Source organism: Solanum lycopersicum, chromosome 7 (assembly GCF_036512215.1).
Source record: "Solanum lycopersicum chromosome 7, SLM_r2.1".
Taxonomy (NCBI): domain Eukaryota; kingdom Viridiplantae; phylum Streptophyta; class Magnoliopsida; order Solanales; family Solanaceae; genus Solanum; species Solanum lycopersicum.
Genome location: NC_090806.1, coordinates 19,239,495 through 19,261,132, shown reverse-complemented (window position 1 = coordinate 19,261,132; position 21,638 = coordinate 19,239,495). Strand labels below are relative to the sequence as shown.

The 21,638-nt window shown below is 35.3% G+C and overlaps 1 long non-coding RNA gene across 1 annotated transcript; it reads right to left on the bottom strand.

The window, feature by feature from the left end:
- Positions 1-15,790: 15,790 nt before the first annotated feature.
- Positions 15,791-16,497, bottom strand: LOC101252898 (uncharacterized). Its single transcript, XR_182913.5, has 3 exons — positions 16,346-16,497; positions 16,200-16,252; positions 15,791-16,106 (listed from the first exon to the last, which is right to left on the bottom strand). It is a non-coding gene; the product is annotated as an uncharacterized lncRNA (long non-coding RNA).
- Between the last annotated feature and the right edge of the window lie 5,141 nt (positions 16,498-21,638).

Sequence of the window (21,638 nt, the reverse complement as noted above, 5' to 3'; positions counted from 1 at the left end):
GTGTTTTAGGCTGACTTATCATGGTGGGATAAGACGAATGCCATTATGTCCATTTTTGGGTTGTGACAAAATGGTATCAGAGCCTAGGTTTGTAGGTCTAACATGTGTACAAGTCGAGTTTATGTAGAGTCTCAAAGATCGGTACAGAGACGTCTGTACTTATCTTCGAGAGGCTATAATAACTTCTAGGAAAATATTTCACTTCTTTAATCTCTATCATGCGTACTTGATCCGATTTTGATTCTTATCTCCTTATTTGGTTCACTCTCACTTATAGTGATGACCGTGCATAGTTCCTCATTTCAGTATTTGGTGTATTGTATTAATCTTTGATGTCAGATTTTGTTACAAATGTGGAAGTGATTTATTTATGGGAAGGATGTGTATTGTATTCGGAATGTTCAACGACTCAAATAGATTAAGTTAGGTGATTACTTGATGAAAAGTTTTGAGGATTAGGTTGAACAGTGGTTTTGCGGACTTATGAACGTCTTATACTATGTTTAGGCTAGTCATCTGGTAGTAAGATCTATACTAATGTGGTATATGAAATATCTTGAGTGGTTTGACAATTGAGAGTGAAAAGACTAAAAATAAGGTTAAATAATGAATGTGATAACTTTAAAAGCTACATTTAATTAAAGTTTTATAATATATATGGGCTACTTAGTGAATGATGAGAGTGATATTACACTAATTGGTCAGAATCTTTATTTTAGTTTCATAGATTGAGGGAATGTCAAAGAGAATTCCAAAATTACTACTATAAAGGTATTGATCATCACTTGGTAAGAGTTATGGAGTGTGTTGCTCGTACTATTGACCTGGTCTATGAATGAATCACTTTAGGTGAGAGACCGAATGAATTTAGTAGTGCATTGCAGTTACTTTATGGTAAGAAATGTGTGACCTATTGAGTATAATCTTCTTGAGGTGTATGTAGAATCCTAGTGGTGGATTTAACAGACTTTCATTTGTGCTACTAATGATATACGAAGACGGATATGTCTATCGTTAAGCATGAATATTAACTACGTAAAGAGTTATAAGTTGTATCACATGCTACTATAATTAGATTCAATTTTACATTCATATTTGAGAAACTAACTAGTTTATTACTATGGGTGCTGTAATGACCTGGAAGGTCATTTTTGGAAATTTTAAATATTTGCTTAACTTGAGTTAATTAATTGAGGAGTAATTATAGATAAATGACTTAACTGATAGTTAATGGGTTAAAGTGATAATTTATTGAAAAATTCTTTACCACTAGGCCATGTATTAATAATAAGTTAGTGGGTTTGTCAGTTTTAATAAACAAAATAAATTTAGAGAAACAAAAATATAGAAGTAGAAAGAAAACCAACTTGCGGCTGCGTTGAGCGAAGAACAAAAGTGCAGGTATGTTTAATTTTGTGGATTCAAGTTTCTAGTTTTTAATATCATAGGAAATTCATATATATTATGTTATAACTTGCAACTCTTCCAATTAGATTATTATTATAAGTGGGTGGATGAATTTGGATCTTATGCCATTATGTTTACTAAGAATATTAGTATTTTGTTGTTAATGGCAGCCAATGATTGGTCATATAGCCAATCATTCGACTGCAATAAAAGGTGTTAGGCAGAAATTAAAAAAAAATTTAGGTGCCCAAATAGTGAAACGGAAATTTTGGTATGTTTTATGTTTGCAAAAGTGACTGATGAAGTTCTGGAAATTTAGGGCACATATTTAAAAAAAAACGTTACTTCACATTCATTGTAGGGTAGTTTTCATAGTTTTGATTATTATATTATGGTTCAAGTTTTGATATATTGGTATGTAATTTAAATACTAGATGAATAAAATTCTGTGAGTACCATTTAAATTATGACGTTGGAAAAGTATGGGATGCAATTCTAAACTTGAAACTTGAAAACTATGATCGTGTAAATTTTAATTGACATCAAGAATTACAAACTTGATTATAAATTTTGAGTGTATTTTTAGGTCAAGGTTAAACATATAAAAGTGTGAGTGTTGTTAGTTCTGAAACCTTATTGTGAATATGTACTTGAATAGATTCCATTGGTTCAGAAGCTCAACGGAAAGGGAAGGCTCAAGTCCAAGAGTAATTATTCGATTGGCTAAGGCAAGTGGAATTCTAAACTTTTGATAAGCGTACGAAATTCGTGTATTTCCTTGTGTGATGTTGAGAATGATTTGGAGACTTGTTGTTTATTTGTTTGTGTTGTATTTCTTGTTGTAAATTGTGCTTAGTTATCAAATAGTTATCTCCCCCTTTTCATTTTAGCATGTAATTTGCATTGTGTCTGAGACATGGTTGTAGTAAGAGGATGATGTACTATTTTTGAGGATCGTATCGCGCGCCGCGATAGATATTATATTTCGAGGGACGTATCACGCGCCGCGAAGGTTACTATTTATCGAGGGTCGTGTCGTGCGCCGCGACAGACATGGACAGATATGTCCCCCATGGGTCCCGGACTGAGAGACAGCGAGTGTGTATCGTTAAGAAAGACATGCATCACGATATTTGACATTGCATCTCATGGCATTGCACATTTTATTATTGATGAACTTGAACATGTGTTTTGCTGATCTTGTGATTGTTTCTCTGTGAATTTTGTGATTGTTGAATATTGAGTTGTTATTGAGAATGTGTAAACTGATAGAGTGTGGTTATTGAGTGGTGTGTTTGGTAAACTGTTAGGATGTAGCGTGGAGGTTTAGATAGGGTGTAAGGAGTACCCGTATTTTGTTCACTTAACTTGCGTTTAGAGGTTTGCTTGTTGGGTACCACGTGGTTTGGTACTCACCCCTTGCTTCTACAAATTTTTGTAGGTTACGAGCCGGAATTTTAGTGATACCTTCCATTCTCTTCGTTTCCGAGGCATCTTGTGGAGGATTGTGAGGTAGCTGTTTGTCATCTCACCGAACTTTCCCACTCCAGTTTATGACTTTGTTTTTACTTGAAAGACAACTTCATTTAGATTTCTATTTTGTTCCAATTCTAATTTTTACATTAGAGGCTTATGCACGTAACAACCTGGTTTTGGGGATTGAATTAATATGACTTGGTTTTCTTTTATAGAAATTGTTGTTGGATTGTCATTTACTTCCGCACTTTGTTAGATATTGGGTTTTAGGCTGACTTGTCTTGGTGAGCTAAGACGAGTGCCATCACGCTTATTTTTGGGTCGTGACAAAAATGGTATCAGAGCCCCAGGTTCATAGGTCTCACGTGTATACAAGCCGAGTCTACGTAGAGTCTCAAGGATCAGTACGGAGACGTCTGTACTTATCTTTGAGAGGATACAAGGATTACTAGGAAAACATCTTTTTGTTCATTCCTTTTCATCGTGCGTAATCACCTTCTTTAGTACTGAGTTGTTGTATACTCTTTTGACAGATGACGAGAACTAGAACTAATGTTACTGGTGGTAGAGGGAAGGCACTTCCCGAGGAAGTTGTTGAGGCCCCAGCTAGAGGTAGGGGTAGATCTCGAGCTCGAGGTCGTGCTAGTAGTGCGACAGTAGCCAGAGGTCGTGGACGTGTAGCAGCACCAGTGAGAAGTCGTGCTAGAGAGGTCTCTACCGAACCTCAAATTGATGACATAGAGGACCAGGTTCCTCCAGATCCCGTAGTCACACCTTTGCTTCAGGATACGCTATTGAGGGTGTTAAGTGTGCTAGAGGGCTTTACTCAGGGTGGTGGTGCAACTACCACACCACATGACTCTCGTACTAGAGAGGTGGCTCAGACCCAAGAGCAGCAACAAGCTCCGGTTGTTCAGGATGCGGTGGGGCAACTACCAGTAGATCCCGCGGTTCAGAATGATATTGCACCACCAGTTGGGGGTCAAGTTGCATCGATGGTTGTTCTGACAGAGGATGATCAGCATAGGTATGAGAGATTTCGAATGATGGACCCACCTCAGTTTCAGGGTGGGTAGAGCGAGGACGCACATGAGTTTCTAAGTACCTGTCGAGAGTTACTAGAGGTTGTTGGGTTAGCTGAGTCACATGGGGTTCGATATGCTACACTCTAGCTTCGTGGGCCAGCGAGAGACTGGTGGAGGACTTATTCGGGATGTTTGCCAGTTGGATCTCCTCCAGTGACTTGGGAGCAGTTTGCTAGTGCATTCCAAGATCGTTTTATCCCATGGAGCGTGAGAGAGGAGAGTCGCTTGAGGTTTGAGAGTCTGAGATAGGATGGTTTATCGGTTACAGAGTATGAGGCGCGTTTTTGCCAGTTGTCTAGGCATGCGTTGGCCATTATTCCAAATGAGACAGAGAGGATCCGCAGATTTGTGAGGGGATTGACTTTCTCTATCAGGTCAGCTGTTTTTCGGACATCTAGGGAGGGGACTTCTTTCCAGTCCATTGTGAGCGCCGCCAAAGAGGCAGAATTGATGGAGAGAGAGGAGCTTGGGGACTCTAAAAGAGCTCGTATATCAGGTCAGTTTCAGGGTGCCTCATCTGGAGGTAGGGGATCATAGAGAGTGAGTAGTTCTTTTCAGCAGCGGGGACCTATTCATGCATCTATGCCGATATTTGAGGGTGGCCAGACATCTAGGGGTTCTTATGGCCCAGGTCAGGGCTCGTACGGTTCACAGCAGCGACCTACAGGGCGAGGCAATTATAGTGGGTTTTCAGGGTCCACACAGCAGTTCCCAGGTCAGAGATTTTGTTTTACTTGTGGAGATCCCGATCATCTAATGCGGCAGTGTACTTCTCAAAGGGGTCGTGGTGGGCCTCGACCTAATTCTTCATTCCAGACTAGACCACCAGCACCACAGGGTAAAGGTCGTGCCAGAGTTCAGTCAGGTAGAGGTGATAGAGTTTCTAGTAGTGGTGTTGCAGCTCAGCAGAGTGGGGGTAGAGGTACCACCCAGAATGGAGGTGGACGAGGAGGCCACTGCTATGCTTTCCCCGAGAGACATGAGGTGGAGACTTTCGATGCTGTTATTACAGGTATCATCCCAGTATGCCATCGACCTGCGTCTGTGTTGTTTGATCCAGGTTCTACATTCTCTTATGTGTCTACGTATTTTGCCGCTAAATTTGATATGATATGTAATAGCTTGACTTTACCTATTCATGTTTCTACACCCGTGGGTAAGCCCTTAGTGGTGGATCGAGTGTATCGATCCTGTCTTGTTTCTTTGGCTGGGTATGACACTTGAGTAGACTTAATCATTTTGGGGATGGTGGACTTTGATGTTATCTTGGGTATGGATTGGCTTTCTCCTTATCATGTTGTCCTTGATTGTAATGCTAAGACTATGACTTTAGCAATGCCTGGTGTTCCAAGGGTTGAGTGGAAGAGTGTTAGTGGTTCTTATCCTAGCAAGGTCATCTCTTTTATCCGTGCTCAGAGACTGGTGGAGAGGGGGTGTTTGTCTTACTTAGCTTTTATTCGGGATACTAGTGTTGAACCACCTCCAATGGACTCTGTTCCCGTGGTTCAGGAGTTTCTCGATGTATTTCCTTCTGATCTTCCAGGTGTTCCTCCCGATAGGGATATCGATTTTGCTATTGATTTGGAGCCGGGCACTAAGCCTATTTCTATCCCTCCATACCGTATGGCTCCAGCAGAGTTGAAAGAATTGAAGGATCAGTTGCAGGATTTATTGAGTAAGGGTTTTATTCGCCCTAGTGTGTCACCTTGGGGTGCCCCTGTATTATTTGTGAAGAAGAAGGATGGGACTATGAGAATGTGTATTGATTACAGACAGTTGAACAAGGTAACAGTGAAGAATAAGTATCCTCTTCCGCGTATTGATGACTTATTTGATCACTTACACGGAGCATCATTGTTCTCTAAGATTGATTTGAGGTCTGGGTATCATCAGTTGAAGATTAGGGCATCAGATATCCCTAAGACAGCTTTTCGAACTCGGTATGGGCATTATGAGTTCCTAGTGATGTCCTTCGGATTGACTAATGCCCCTGCATCATTCATGGAGTTGATGAATGGGGTGTTTCGACCATACCTTGATTCTTTTGTGATTGTTTTCATCGATGACATCTTGGTTTACTCTAAGACTGAGGAGGACCATGTCAGACACCTGAGGATTGTACTTCAGAGGTTGAGAGAAGAGAAATTGTATGCCAAGTTCTCAAAGTGTGAGTTCTGGCTTACTTCTGTGACATTTTTAGGACATGTGGTTTCCAAGGAGGGTATTAGAGTAGATCCGGCCAAGATTGAGGCAGTTAAAGGATGGACGCGACCTACTTCACCTACTGAGATTAGGAGTTTTGTGGGATTGGCAGGCTATTATCGACGATTTGTTCAGAGTTTCTCTACTATTGCAGCTCCATTGACTAGATTGACTCGACATGATGTGAGTTTTCAGTGGTCTGATGAGTGTGAGGAGAGCTTTCAAAAGCTCAAGACTTTGTTGACTTCTGCTCCTGTGTTGACTCTACCTGAGGAAGGTGTAGACTTTACTGTGTATTGTGATGCTTCAGGAGTTGGTTTGGGTGGTGTGTTGATGCAGAAGGGGAAAGTGATTGCTTATGCTTCTCGGCAGTTGAAATCCCATGAGAAGAACTACCCTACTCATGATTTGGAGTTGGCGGCTGTGGTATTTGTACTTAAGTTATGGCGTCATTATTTGTATGGGGTGCATTGTGAGATCTTCACTGATCATCGGAGTCTTTAGTATATCTTTAGCCAGAGGGATTTGAACTTGAGGCAACGAAGATGGCTTGAGTTGTTGAAGGACTATGATGTGACCATTCTGTATCATCCGGGGAAGGCCAATGTTGTGGCCGATGCTTTGAGTAGGAAGACTCATAGCATGGGGAGTCTTGCATCTCTTAGTGTTGAGGAGAGTCCATTGGCTAGAGATGTTCAATTGTTAGCTAAAAGTCTTGTCCAATTACAGATCTCAGAGGAGAGTGATGGGATGATTGCTTTTATTGAGGCTTGATCTTCTTTAGTCGAGTAGATTCGTGCACACCAGTTTGATGATGAAAAATTATGTCTCATTCGAGACAACGTATTGAGAGGGGAAGATAAGGAGGCTGTCCTTGATTCTAATGGTGTCTTGAGGATCGGAGGCAGGATTTGTGTGCCCAAGGTAGGTGATTTGATCAGATTGATCCTTGAGGAGGCCCATTGTTCTCGGTATTCCATCCATCCGGGAGCGGCGAAGATGCATCATGATCTAAGTCAGCATTACTGGTGGTGTGGAATGAAGAGAGATATTACAGACTTTGTTTCTAGGTGTTTGACTTGCCAGCAGGTCAAATGTGAGCACCAGCGGCCTGGGGGAGTATCTCAAAGGATGTCTATTCCTACTTGGAAGTGGGAGCGGATTACTATGGACTTTGTTGTGGGTTTGCCTACCACATTGGGTGGTTATGACTCTATTTGGGTTGTTGTTGATAGGCTGACCAAGTCTGCCCACTTCATCCCGGTTTGGGTGAAGTATACAGCAGAAAAGTTAGTCGAGCTATATGTCAGTCAGATTGTGCGACTACATGGAGTTCCTATTTCTATCATATCAGACCGAGGTTCACTATTTACTTCTCACTTCTGGAAGGCATTACAACATGGTCTGGGTACTCAGTTAGATATGAGTACGGCATTTCACCCTCAGACAGATGGTAAATCTGAGCGGACCATTCAGGTATTGGAAGATATGCTTCGAGCGTGTGTGATCGATTTTGGTGCTAGATGGGATCGACATTTACCCTTAGCGGAGTTTGCCTATAATAACAGTTATCACTCTAGTATTCAAATGGCCCCATTTGAGGCATTGTATGGTAGACGGTGTAGATCTCCGATTGGTTGGTTTGATTCCGCGGAGATGGACTCTTTGGATACAGACTTGCTTAGTGATGCTATGGAACAAGTTCGTATGATTCAGTATAGACTGTTGACAGCCCAGAGTCGACAGAAGAGTTATGCAGACTGGAGAGTTAGAGCCTTAGTATTTATGGAGGGTGATCATGTTTGGCTCCGAGTATCACCCATGAAGGGTGTGATGAGGCTTGGAAAGAAGGGCAAGCTTAGCCCTAGGTTCATTGGACCTTTTGAGATTTTGAGCCGAGTGGGAGAGGTGGCCTATAAGTTGGCCTTGCCACCTAGTTTGTCGGCAATTCATCCTGTTTTCCATGTCTCTATGCTTCGGAAGTATATTCCGGCTGAATCTCATGAGATTTCACTCGATTCTGTGGAGATGGGTCCAGACTTGACATATGAGGAGGAGCCTATAGCTATATTGGATAGGCAAATCCGAAAGCTTAGGACCAAGGAGCTTGTTTCAGTGAAGGTGCAATGGAAGCACCGTTCAGTAAGAGAAGCAACATGGGAGACAGAGTCCGACATGCGTGACAGATATCCTCAACTTTTTGAAACATCAGGTACTTTCTTTTACTTTATGTTCGAGGACGAACATGATTTTAGTGGTGGATAATGTAATGACCCGGAAGGTTATTTTTTGAAATTTTAAATATTTGCTTAACTTGAGTTAATTAATTGAGGAGTAATTATAGATAAATGACTTAACTGATAGTTAATGGGTTAAAGTGATAATTTATTGAAAAATTCTTTACCACTAGGCCATGTATTAGTAATAAGTTAGTGGGTTTGTCAGTTTTAATAAACAAAATAAATTTAGAGAAAAAAAATTTAGAAGTAGAAAGAAAACCAACTTGCGGCTGCGTTGAGCGAAGAACGAAAGTGCAGGTATATTTAATTCTGTGGATTCAAGTTTCTGATTTTTAATCTCATAGGAAATTCATATATATTATGTTATAACTTGCAACTCTTCCAATTAGATTATTATTATAAGTGGGTGGATGAATTTGGATCTTATGCCATTATGTTTACTAAGAATATTAGTATTTTGTTGTTAATGGTAGCCAATGATTGGTCATATAGCCAATCATTGGACTGCAATAAAAGGTGTTAGGCAGAAATTTAAAAAAAAAAATTTAGGTGCCCAAATAGTGAAATGGAAATTTTGGTATGTTTTATGTTTGTAAAAGTGACTGGTGAAGTTCTGGAAATTTAGGGCACATATTTTAAAAAAAACGTTACTTCACATCCATTGTAGGGTAGTTTTCATAGTTTTGATTATTATATTATGGTTCAAGTTTTGATATATTGGTATGTAATTTAAATACTAGATGAATAAAATTTTGTGAGTACCATTTAAATTATGACGTTGGAAAAATTTGGGATGCAACTCTAAACTTGAAACTTGAAAACTATGATAGTGTAAATTTTAATTGACATCAAGAATTACAAACTTGATTACAAATTTGGAGTGTATTTTTAGGTCAAGGTTAAACACATAAAAGTGTGAGTGTTGTTACTTCTGAAACCTTGTTGTGAATATGTACTTGAATAGATTCCATTGGTTCAGAAGCTCAACGGAAAGGGAAGGCTCAAGTCCAAGAGTAATTATTCGATTGGCTAAGGCAAGTGGATTTCTAAACTTTTGTTAAGCGTACGAAATTCGTGTATTTCCTTGTGTGATGTTGAGAATGATTTGGAGACTTGTTGTTTATTTGTTGGTGTTGTATTTCTTGTTGTAAATTGTGCTTTGTTATCAAATGGTTATCTCCCCCTTTTCATTTGAGCATGTCATTTGCATTGTGTCTGAGACATGGTTGTAGTAAGAGGATGATGTACTATTTTCGAGGGTCGTATCGCGCGCCGCGATGGATATTATATTTCGAGGGACGTATCGCGCACCGTGAAGGTTACTATTTATCAAGGGTCGTGTCGTGCGCCGCGACAGATGCATGGACAGATATGTCCCCCATGGGTCCCGGACTGAGAGACAGCGGGTATGCATCGTTAAGAAAGACATGCATCACGATATTTGACATTGCATCTCATGGCATTGCACATTTTATTATTGATGAACTTGAACATGTGTTTTGCTGATCTTGTGATTGTTTCTCTGTGAATTTTGTGATTGTTGAATATTGAGTTGTTATTGAGAATGTGTAAACTAATAGAGTGTGGTTATTGAGTGGCGTGTTTGGTAAACTGTTAGGCTGTAGCGTGGAGGTTTAGATAGGGTGTAAGGAGTACCCGTATTTTGTTCACTTAACTTGTGTTTAGAGGTTTGCTTGTTGGGTACCGCGTGGTTTGGTACTCACCCCTTGCTTCTACAAATTTTTGTAGGTTACGAGCCGGGATTTCAGTGATACCTTCCATTCTCTTCGTTTCCAAGGCATCTTGTGGAGGATTGTGAGGTAGCTGCTTGTCATCTCAGTGAACTTTCCTACTCCAGTTTATGACTTTGTTTTTACTTGAAAGACAACTTCATTTAGATTTCTATTTTGTTCCAATTCTAATTTTTACACTAGAGGCTTGTGCACGTAACAACCTGGTTTTGGGGATTGAATTAATTTGACTTGGTTTTCTTTTATAGAAATTGTTGTTGGATTGTCATTTACTTCCGCACTTTGTTAGATATTGGGTTTTAGGCTGACTTGTATTGGTGGGATAAGATGAGTGCCATCACGCCCATTTTTGGGTCGTGACAGGTGCTTTAGTTAAAACATTGTTATAAAGGATATTTTAGTGGTGGATTGTTGGTATGGTATAATACGTTAATTTGTGGAGTGTATCTTGAGGTTTCTAAATGAGAAATAGGCAAAGTAAATGGATAGATACCAGAATGAAAAACTTATAGGTAAAGGAAGTCTCAATGAGTATATAGGTAATTGAAAATGTTAGTAAGAAAGTGCATATGATATTTGATTAGTCCTTTGATATTGATTGGTTTAATTGTATTTTAAAGTGTCATATTGATGAAAAGGTTGATTTCGTGGTGATGAATAGAGATAACTAAGCATGATGGTGATAAGAGCTCGTGATGGATTACGATTGAGGTGAACTATATGATAAAGATTGTTGGCTAAACAGATTTTTGCATGGTAATGAAAACTTGCGAGTATCTAATGTTATGATTTGCTATTATTTGGTGAGTAGCGAGTTACAAAAAAAAGTTATAGGAGGTGTTGAAACACTGCTCGAGTAGAATTTAAAAGGGCTAGAGTCATAATAAGAAATTAAATAAATAATTTAGCGGGATATAGTGTAGCATTCGGAAAGAGGTGAGAAGAAGAATATTTCCTTTGACTGTAAGGGTTAAAGAGGTATCTTCAGAGGGTTTGAGAATTGAATTTAGAAATACATGATTTCACCTGGTTTTCTTTGATTATGGAAATATATCATGTCACAGGATCATCATGTTGGTTAAAAACTATTGGATAAAAATTGAAAAGGAGTGTATGGATGTTCATCTCCAGTATGGTAATTAGTTCTTTTGTGGTTTTGAGTTTGATAATAAATATGGTAGGAATTTTTAGCAAAAAAATTTGATAAGTTTGATGGAGAGGCGATCAATAATAAGTTAAGAAACGTGAATTCATAAAGTTCTTCAATGTATGAATTAGAGTTGATAGATAATAAGAATGTGTTACACAGTTGGAATAAATTGAAGTTCTTCATTGTGAATTTAGATTTGTGGTAGTGTGTTTGTTAAGGTATGGATTGGTAAGCTAAGAAATGATTGATCACATTAAGTATGAAGCATTTGGAAGGACTTATGCATTTTTGAATAGTAAATTTAGTTACTTTTGATTGTTATACCGAATGGGGATTACACATAATATTTGGATTTAGAGGATAACGTAAAAATATCATGGGTTGTTGGTCAAAGGATAAGATTGGTAAGCGAGTGACCTAAAGAAATAAGAGTTGGTGTATTGAAGAGTTCAAGATATTCATAATTTTGTGTCATCGGAAGAATTTAAGAGAAGTTAATGAATAAGACCTCTAATATAGAATTCATGGTTCGAAGTTGAAGGATGTATGAATTTACATATATAAGTTCTAATATTTCTATAGATGTGAATTTGTTCGGTATAGGCTTACCAGGAATTTGTCATCAATTTTTATGAATATAAAATTTTTATTTGGGTGAAAAACGGTGAGGGTGTAAGATTATGTATTCTTATGTAAGGTAATTTATTTATGTTAAACAGTGTGGACCTATAGTTTTAAATAATTAATGAGTATTTGAGGATATCAAAATACTTCGTTGATGGGACGATACAGATTGTTATGATGTGTTACATAGGCATTCGATGGTGAGTAGATGTTATGAGGTTATGGTATTTGAATTATTAGAGTAACCAAGAATTTATTAAGTATTGGTAGGAGGTATATGATGGTTTTGAATATTAGTGAAACTTTGGTATCCGAATATTTTGTGGAATTGACATTAAGTTTGATTCAATGGTTGTATCTCGATGGTAAAGTACTTTTAGATATGAAATTAGTGCTATTAGTCTCAATTGTGACCTGTATTTTTCATGAAATGCTTAAATGGAGAAAAAAGAGGGAGCCGTAGTTTTAAAATTATGGAGGCGATAATGTGTTTGTTATGAAGATTTTGATAGTAGAAACAATTTGGGTAAATGACTGGTATACTTATGTTGTTTGTTGGTATTAAGAATGTTAGCTTAAATGGAAAACTGTAAGAAGTATGTTGGGTCTAATAAATCGAGTATAGGTACAATCTTAATGAAACCAAACCGATGAATTGTCTGTAGACAATATAAGGATGGACTAAATGAAAATGTTGATATGGGCACTATGGAGGGAGTATTGTGTTATTCGATTTTGGTTTCGTGCATCTTTATTTGATCCACTTTCTTTGTTTCAAACATGGTTTAGAGTATGATTCGTTGCATATGCTAATGTGTGTTTCTATATCTGTGGGTGAATCCTTAGTGGTGCATCGGATGTACCGATCCTCTTATGTCCTAGGGTCAGATCTTTGGGAAGACATTGGTTATTTCAGCTATCATAGATCTGGTGTTCATTGGGATAGTTGAAGTATATAAGTAGGTCTACATTTATAATCTTGCTTATGAGAACTCATATAAGACGTATGAAGAGTTAAAATAGTCTATGAGTGTTGTTAGAGGTTCTACATTTGAAGTGTATCGCGTGTTGGGTGTTTACTTAATCTTATGTTTCTTTGGGTTAGATAAATTTGATTCTACCTTGATGGGTACCCGATGTCTAAAGATCAGATTTTTATAACTTAAGCTCGTGAAAATGTTGTGATGTATAAAGAATAATCTTGATAAAATTTGTGATAGTGAGCATTATAAGTATGTGATGGTTGATTAAAGTTTACTTCGGGTTGTACTCGATATCGATTTAGAATGTTATCTTGGTTATGTGAGAAAATATTCATCATGATGGTTGTGCTAAGATCCAATGGGTTTAAGTTTAGATTGGGTTCATGGGTTAGTTAGTGGTTTGATTATCACTCTTGATCTGTAGATGCACCAAAGTTTGATTTAAGAGTGTAGCTTTTAGTAGTTGATCTTGATGGAATGGTCTTAAGGAGGAGCTCACTATGAGAGATGAACACTGACTGGTGGGTCTTAACTCAGGCTTTTGATAACATCGGTTAATATTTATTTTACTTCATTATGTTCGAGGATGAACATGATTTTTAGTGATGAATAATGTAATGACCCTTTTAGTCGTTTTATGAATTTTACCCATTTTTATAAGTTAAACCTTTTTAGTAACTTTTATAAATAATTTATGAATTATGAAAATGTGTATTATAATTTTTAAAATACATCAAGAGTTATTTAAGTTTTATATAATAACAAAATAAAAATAAATGAGCTACACCCAATTGGAAAAAATATAGGCTTAAAAATTGTTGCTGCTTCGTAGCATTCACGCAAAAAGCAGAAAAAGAAAGTAGAAAGGGAGGCGAAAGCGTAATTGGCTGGTTGTTTGGGAGAGGTTTTGCAATACACAAAAAAGTATTTACTTCTGCCGGATGATGTGTGGGATGATGATCAACACAAGTATTGTTTCGGTAAAAAAAAGGAAATTAACGCAAGGTTTAGCTTATTGGAATGCCTTTAATTTCTATAATTTATTAGCATCAGGTTATAATATTAGTGAATAACAATTGTATTAATATTTTAATGGTAGTAGTACGTAATTCACTTAGGGCCAGGAGACAAAATTGAGTGGGCTGGCAGGAAATTGTTATTGTTGTTTATATTATCATATAGATTTCAATTTTAATAGTTCAATATTGGTTAATAATAATTGGCAAGGCCTTAGTCTAATTATTAGGTAATATTAGACTAAATGATTGGAAGGAGTATTGGTGATGCATTGATGGAGTTTAATATAAAAATAATTATATAATGATATTCAATGTTGGATAACAGTGTGTTTTATGCATAATGTTAATGACGGTTACCGAATGGTTTCACTACGATCACTTTCAAGTCTAGCTGCTAATGTTCATATATCGCATAGAATTATCACAATAATTTGGATAAATAAGGGTTTTAGGTCTAGGGTTCTTAAAATGAAATTGTGTTAGCCTTTTTTTTTTGGAGAAAGTATGACACGTGTAAAGGCTAGACACATAATAACACGTGTATTCTTAGTTTTGAAATCTTATCGTGGTCATTTATTTGAATAGATTGTTTTGAGTTGGAAGTTCAACATAAAGGGAAGACTCAAGTCCCGAGATTATTCGACTAATTGAGCCAAGTGGATTTCAAAACTCTTGGTGAGTGTATGAAATGCGTATATTTCTTTGTGGTATATGTGTGGGAGTAATGGGACTTGTTGATGGGTTGACTTGTCCACATTGAATAATTCTAATGATGAAAACAAAGGGTAATAAAAGGCAATGTGAATAATTGTTTATGTATGATGTGTTGATAATAAATAATGGTTTGAAATGTTTGTTGAATCATTTTTGATGTGGTTGTGAATTGTGCAGTGTTGTGAAGATGGTCATATCCTCTTTATTTGTGTGAACATGTCATTTGCATTTTTTTATGACATGGTTGTGACAAGTGTTATGTGCATTGAGAAAGAATGAGAACTTAAAGAGGAAGTACCATTTCGAGGGACGTATCGCGCGCCGCGATGGATACTATATTTCGAGAGATGTATCGCGCATCGCGATGGTTACTTTTATCGAGGGTCGTGTCGTGCGTCGCGAAAGATGCATGGACAGATATGTCCCCCATGGGTCCCGTACTAAGAGACAACGGGTGTGTATCACTAGGTCAGACATGCATCATTATACTTGACATTACATTCCATTGCATTGCACATACTTATCATTAGTGAACTTGATATCGTGTTTTGCTGATCTTGTGATTGCCTTTCTGTGGAATTGGTGATTGATTAATATTGAGCTTGTTATTGAGGATATGTAATTTGTTAAAGTATTGTTGTTGACGATACGTGATTTGTTGAAGTATTGCTGTTGACGATGTGTAATTTGTTTAAGTGTTGTTGTTGAGGATATATAATTTGTTTAAGTGTTCTTGTTGAACTATGTGCACTGTTAATCGTGAGTTGTTAGGTTGGGCGTATTTTTATGCAAGTTGAAGTTGTGGAGGTTCGGTTGGGGGTGGTAGGAGTATCTGGATTTTTGTTGTACTTGTCATTCTCTTCTTTTCCGAGGCTTCTTGGAGATTTGTGAGGTAGTTGTTTGTCGTTTCAGCGGACTCTCTTTCTTCATAGTTTTGATCTTGTACTATTCTAGAAACAAGCTCATTTGAGACTTATATTTTCGTTTGATTCAATTGTAATACTTTAGAGGCTTGTACACGTGACCACCAGGTTTTGGGGTATAATGTAAGTTGATAGTAAACTTTTCGCATTTTATTGTAATAGTTGAGTTTTAAGCTGACTTGTCTTTGTGGGATAAGACCATTGTCATCACGTCTATTTTTGGATCGTGACAAAAGATGAATCCATTTAATTATTAGATTTCCATAATAACATAATAGTCCTAAACATCTAAAGCACACATATCTATCACTACTTATTACTAACACACAAATAGCCTGAGGCCGGATCGTGAACGAACGTATTGATCTTAGCTTGACATCCCAAATCTGCCTCTAAATACATACATATATCTCTAGGGGTGGCTCGGAGTGTGGCGATTATTCGCTCCAGAACTTGGATAGTCATTGACCTCAACATCCATTCTTCTAATGACAACATCACCTAGTTTCATATTCTCAGCCTCTATATTCTCCTGATAAATATTTGACCAAAATAAAACAATAAATTAAGAAAGGAGTAATATTGTTTCTCCGAAAAGAAAGAAAGAAGATATACAAATAGTTACCATTGTTCGTGTGTTCTCATGTTGTTGAGCTTTGTACACCAAATTACTGCATCCTAACAATGAAAATAAGTATATGTAACACAACCTTAAAAAAAATATATATATGTATTGATGGATGTTAATTAATTTGAAATGTGATAACTTACTTGTAATTGGGATGGTATTCAAGTAGATAACTTGAGAAAAACAAAGAAAAGCCAGAAACAAAGTGGTAGCCATTTTCCTAATTAATCAAGTGTTTTGAGATTAGTGCCTCATTTTATAAATTCACTCATTATATATATATATATATATATATATATATATATATATATATATATATATAGTATTAAAGCACTTTGAGAGTGAGTGTACCTATTGCTTGAGGCAATCAAATCACAAATTAAAGTCAAAAAGGTGATTCTAGCAAGCTACTATCTTATGATACAAAGACGTGCACTATTAGCCAATACATATAGTATTATATAATTAAGAAATACCATATGTGTGTATTAACAAATCACAAAATTTTGTCAGCTTTGTTGAGATATTTTAGGATTTTTGAATTTTAAGTTTGACAGATTTTATTTTAAGTTGGTTATATAAAGATAATTATAGCGAGACTTTTTCAACCTTTTTTTGCTATTCTATTTGATTTTGAAAAACCAACAAAATTATATTATTTCAATTTATGGAGCTTACTTTCATTTCAAAATGAATAATACATTTCTATATTACATAATAATTCAACTATGAATTGTCTATTTTATCCTTAATAATATGATTTAAGTCACATAAATTTCTATTATTCATTTTGGACCACTAATTTTAAAAGTTTTTATTTCTTTCGAATCAAACTACTTTATATAAAATGGGACGGACGAAATATTATTTTTAGTATATTAATTACTAATATGTTTATTATAAGAATTTATACGACTATCATAATAATTTTCTAAATATGTCATAGAGTGACTTGATAAAAGATAATGTGTATGTGAACCACTGATATGAAACTTGAAGATCATATATATTATATTACATAATATAAATTAAGGCTAAGAGAGAGAATGGAAATTAGGTTCAAGTGGTAGGTATGATGAGGAAATCTATTAAGTCAAAATGGGGGACAAGGATGAGCACACTCCGGTAGTGGAAGATTACCAAGTAATAATGATGTGTCTCAATATAAGTCAAGCCTTAGTGGAACATATAATGAATCATTTCGAGACACAAAAATACTCGCAAAATTACGATGGAGTGATAACTATTTATTTATTCTTAAAGAAAGGTCTTGGGTTTTAATTTCCTTAGATATAGAGTCGAAGAATTGCTTATCTCCTACCGTGTGACTTTTCAATGCAAATTTAAATTTAATTAAGTTTCAATATAAATATTAAATATCAAGTAAAAATAAAAATATTATAATGATTTTGAGATTGATACATTAACTTTGACATGAATGGTGTGGTTTACATTATCTAGTTACAAAGTGGAATAGTCACTTTGTAATAATTCTTTCCTACCTTTTTATTATTTTTTGTAAGTATAGACTAGGTGTAGCTTTATATATTCACAAAAAATGCTCATTAATTAGTGCATGTCACTGTGCACATGATTTAGGTGTTGTCAGGGTATAAGACTCTACTACTTAATAACCCATTTTTAATCACTTGCTTCTAGACACCTTCATGCTCTACAAAACGTTTAACTTTTGGAACAAGAAATTATCATATATTTGACCAATTGTTCATCATAAATCTATGTAATAAATGTTTTTATTTGGTTACATTATAACAAAAATAACTATTAGCGATATTTAATTCTTAATTGTTGTTAAATATTTTTTTTATTAATAATTGTCACTCTTTATATATGTCCCTAAAGCCTTTAGAGACATTGGTTCTTAACTAATGCCGATAAAGACGTTAGCATTCTTTATTAGTGTCAATATTTAATGCCGCTAAAAGTTATTTTTGTAGTAGTATTAAGGAGTCAATGTTTTTTTGTGAAAATCTTCTTTATGTTGACAAAATATATTATTTATGTCTAATATAAACAAATTACACGTTACAACACTTTGGTTGTACTACAAATTTCGGAGCAAATAGATGGAAATATCTATTGTTTTAAGAACAAATTACTTAACTATACAACCTTTCTTTTCATATTTTCTAAAGTTCCCTACCATTCAAAATATTAGAAAAATTCCTATTTTCCTTTCCATCTCTACTTCTCCATATACATAACTCGCAACTCTTTAACCCAAAGATATTTGTTCCTATTTTCATGCTTAAAATCACTCTCACGGATTAGCAATTTGTTACTTTTTCTTTTAATTTCAAATTTATTCTCTTTCTAGTTTATCAATTTCTAGTTCCTAAAGATATAGAACTATTTTTTTCATCAAATTTTCTTCTAGTTCTTGAATTATCGTTTAAATATTTATTTAGCTTTTTCATCTATAATTTTCTAATATCGTTGTTGTAGTGTTTATCCTGCTCAATATAAATGTACTTGAGACATAAATACTACATAATATATAATTTATATATATCGAGTTCTACAATGTATCTTCAATTCAATTAAGTTTAAAAGGCTATATAGACAGTACCAAAATTAGTTGTATGTTATGTTTCTATAATCTTTCATGATTCTTCAATCTTATCCAATTTAGAAGGTTATGTATATGTATATGTATATATTATCCAATAATAATCTTGATATGTAGATCATCATGTTTTATAATTAGAGCACTACATATCAGTTTCAATAATAGGTATATGATACATAACATTGTCAATGTTTAACTACTTTATTATGTATCAAATTATGATATTTATTTTTTTAACCCTTGTATTTTATTTTTTATGATTCATTGTGTAGCGCATTGATGTAATTTTCTACTACCTTTGGAAGAATTAAAAAATCCAAATTGACAACTAATACAAATACATATTAATAGCTAATGTGTATCACACGTATTTGATATACATTGATGACCATGATACATTAATACAAATTACTACTAAATATTCATTCTTTTGGCAACTAAAAATGGTATTTGATACTTAATAACTAGCACATACTAATGTATCAATCTAAAATCAACTATCGGATACATCACAATAACTAATGATACAACTATTCACAAAAAAATTGATTCTACAACATCTCGAGATCACAAATCAAAAAATTAACTACAGGACATATCTCCGTAATGAAGATAAGGTTCAGAATGAGCTTTGAGTAGATAATCAATACTCCACTTAACAACATTCATATCATGACTTAGTTCACCACTAGCAACCATTTGTCTTTCATATTCCAAAATACACCATGACAACATGCCACGGGCAAACTAGATTCACATATCACCGGAATCAGTATAACTTCCAAGCAAATCAATCTGGAAAAAAATTCCCCCATAAAATTAAACTCAAATTCATTACAAACCATTCACAACTAAAATATAGCTAATTAATTTTATAACATACCCCGCAAGATTTTTCATCATTAATTTCAGAATTACCCGTCCATTTAACTCTCTGATTATGAGGAAGTTACCCAGATCTCTCAGCTTCGTAAAATAAAAAATTTTCACTCAAAACTTCACCATAATTTTGCCAAGCTGATGCTACTAGAAGAACAAGAATAATAAAAAACCTGAAACGATTTTCAATGAACACAGAGAAGAATTTTGAATCTTAATATTTTTTAACAGGGTCGTCAAACAATTGTATAGGGATAAAAAAACAATAGTCTCTGTAATGTATCGGATCTTCAGATTTTCCTCAACTCGTCAATCTCCAAGCTACAATGATTGATTCAACTCATCTCTCTTTCTCAAATTAGATTCTTGAATCTCTCAATAAAATAGAGATATTTATGATGTATCAACTCAATTTTTCAATAATTTTGAATAGAAATATAAAAGATTTTTAACAATTTGGGAGAAAAAATTTGAAATTTGAATTTTTCTCAAGTTGTTTTGCTTTGGTAGAGACTGATTAGCAGTGACAATAAATTAATTGCGTAATTTATGGATTGGATAGTTAATTTACCTGTTTTTTCCATTTTAAGCGCAACAAAAAAGATTTTGTTCCCTTTTTTAGCTCAATAAACATATATTTCTTGTATCAGAATTAATGTATACGGATGTTGAGTTAAGTATCAAAAAGGGTGAAATTTTAAGGGATTATTGTAATTAGAATAAAAGCAGGGATAAGATGTAATTTATTCCTTACACTATGTGATTTATATAATTTATACTTTGATGAACCATGATTTGGCTCAACTTGAAATACCGTAATAATAAAAAATGGAGAGTAGCTTAAATTTACACGCAAAAGCAAACTTAGGATTTGAAGACTCTAGGTATACACTCACATTATCTTAATTTAAGTATTAGTGAAACTTTATATATATATATACACACACACACACACACACACATATATATACATATACATACATACACACACACACACACACACACACACATATATATATATATATATTTGTGTGTGTGTGTGTGTATATATATATGTGTGTGTGTAGATGTCACGACCCAAATCCGGGCCGTGACTGGCATCCACACTTACCCTCCTATGTGAGCGAACCAACCAATCTAAACTCTAACATTTCAATATAATATCAACAGTAAATAATGCGGAAGACTCAAACTCATTAAATAAAACCAATTCATTAACTTCTAAAATTCAACATCTATTATTCCCCAAAACCTGGAAGTCATCATCACAAGAACATCTATGATCAAATTACTAAACTAAGAGTATTCTAAAAGCTAAAACAAGTAAAAGCTAGTCCATGCCGGAACTTCAAGGCATCAAGACATGAGGAAGAAGATCCAGTCCAAGCTAGAAGAATTAGCTCACCTTGAAGATCCGATGTGACGAAGACTGACTAGAATTGCGGTTGAGTTGAGGATGACGGTATGTTTGCTGCACTCCACAAATAAACAAGAAGAAAACATAAAAGTAGGGGGGTCAGTACAAACACAAGTACTGAGTAGGTATCATCGGCCAACTCAAAATAGAAAATAGTATATATTAAGTAATATCATAAAATCAACTAATATCCTTAGCATGCAGCATTTACAATTACCATAACCTTTGGTTACAATACCAAGCTCATCAATGAGGACTCACGCCTCCTCATTATACCCATTTGGTAATTAGTTTCATTAGATTGAGTATATTAACATCTTTCAAGATTCATTATCTTTATTCCTCTTGTGTCGGTACGTGACACCCCGCTCCTCATATACTATCCTGCTGTCAGAACGTGACACTCCGATCCTCATTCTATCCTGGTGTCGGAACGTGACACCCGATCCATATTCTATCCTTGTACCGGAACGTGGCACCCGATCCATTTACTATCCTGGTGTCGGAATGTGACACTCCGATCCTCATATACTATTCTGGTACCAGAACG